This window comes from Dipodomys spectabilis, unplaced genomic scaffold (genome assembly GCF_019054845.1).
Source record: "Dipodomys spectabilis isolate Male_0828 unplaced genomic scaffold, ASM1905484v1 ptg000507l, whole genome shotgun sequence".
Lineage (NCBI taxonomy): Eukaryota > Metazoa > Chordata > Mammalia > Rodentia > Heteromyidae > Dipodomys > Dipodomys spectabilis.
In genome coordinates, this window is record NW_024871184.1 from 1,707,850 (window position 1) to 1,709,734 (window position 1,885).

At 37.9% G+C, this 1,885-nt stretch overlaps 1 non-coding gene across 1 annotated transcript; it reads left to right on the plus strand.

Annotated features, from left to right (window-relative positions):
- The first annotated feature begins 826 nt into the window (after nt 1–826).
- On the plus strand, nt 827–933 carry LOC122099259. Its single transcript, XR_006145889.1, has one exon. It is a non-coding gene; the product is annotated as a U6 spliceosomal RNA (small nuclear RNA).
- The last annotated feature ends 952 nt before the right edge of the window (nt 934–1,885 follow it).

Genomic DNA, 1,885 nt, shown 5'->3' on the forward strand with positions numbered 1-1,885 from the left:
TCTGGCACATCTAATCATTTGTATATGACTTATATCATCATTTGTTCCTCGCTATCGTATAAAATAAGGAAGCCAGGGGCTGGGAAGGTAGCTCAGTGGTAGAGCGCTTGCCTTGCATGCATGAGGCCCTGGGTTCGATTCCTCAGCACCACATAAGCAAAAAGAAAAAAGCCGGAAGTGGCACTGTGGCTCAAGTGGTAGAGCGCTAGCCTTGAGCTGAAGAGCTGAGGGAGAGCGCCCAGGCCCATAGTTCAGTCCCCACAACCGGACCCCCAAAAAATTAAAAAAACATAAAATAAAATAAGGAAGCCCTATAGTTTTAACAGAAACTGAAGTTAACAAAGTCTTAACTCTTTATTCTGCTCCTTTACACAAAGACTTGGCAACCTCTCATTAGTAATGTTTCTAGAAACTCTGAAATATACATACATAGTAGCATATGTCTGTTACCATAAATCTTAAATACTTTATCGAAAAGTTTTATTACCTGTCAAACAGTCCTAGTTTTAGCATATATAAGCAAATTCGCAAAATCAAATATATTTAAACCATTAAAACTTTTAACAAAACTCAACACTTGCTGCAGTGTTCATTAGACAGGTGCCTTGTATAGAATAATTGAATTCCTCCTCCTACACATCTCTTGAACAACAAATATCTGGAATTATTTTGTTTTTGACATGTCAATCTTGGCTTTATTCTTAAATGTGTGCTTATGTAAGAAGTACATGGCTCTAAAATTTCATGAAAATTTTTTTAAACTTACTTTTTGTTGAATTGTCTAGTTTAAGAAAATCAATTACACTTTATATATAAAACATGTTCTATGCTCCATTCAGCATCACGTACTCTAACATTGGAACGATACAGAGAAGATTTGAATGGCCCCTGCGCAAGGATGACAGGCAAATTCCTGTACCATTCCATACTTTTACAACAACAGATGCAGGAGGGGATGTGGCCACAAGGGAACTGTACTGCACTCTTGGTGGGAGTATAAACTTGTTCAACCACTTTGGAAAGTAGTATGGAGGTTCCTCAAAAGACTCCACATAGAACTCCCCTATGACACAGCAATCCCACTTTTGGGCATTTACCCAAAATATCACAAACAAGACGGTACTAAAACTACCAGCACAATTATATTTATTGCAGCATTGTTTAAGATAGCTAAGATATCGGACCAACCCCGATGCCCCTCATCAGATAAATATATCAAGAAAATGTGCTATTTATACCAATGAAATTCTATGCCTCCATAAGAAAGAATGGCATCGCCGAATTTGTTAGAAAATGGAAAGACTTAAAAAAATTATTAAGTGAAGTAAGCCAAGTCCAAAGAAACATAGGTCCCAGGGTTTCCCTAATTTTTAATAACTAATATATGTCTGGGATAAGCAGAAAAGGTCAAATCTATGCACGTATGACCAGATAAGATGTTGGTAAGGGAAATGAACCCCCAAAATAGGAACACAAGTGTTTTGTTTTTTCTTTCTTGCTATTTTTCTAACGTACTTATAACAGGCTATGTGATTTTTTTGTTTCTTTATATGTTCCTCCCCCATGCTATAACCGCTGTTTTCACTGTATTTGAATTTGGTGTGCCCACCTCTTGCATATACACTCCTGTAATTTGGGGAGGGGAAGGAAAAACCAAAATGCTTAAATAGGGATTCAGGTTGACCCATTGTAACAATGAGATGCACAAGACACTATGTTGAAAACTGAACTTTACAATTTAGGCAGGGGAAGGGGGGAGGGGAGTGTACTTGTAGAGGTGGGAGGGAAGGGACGGTAGAGGGAAAATAAAGGAGGAGGTAACAATGCTTGTTAGGAAATGTACTCATTACTTGCTCACGTAAATGTGACCTCTCTGTACAGTATT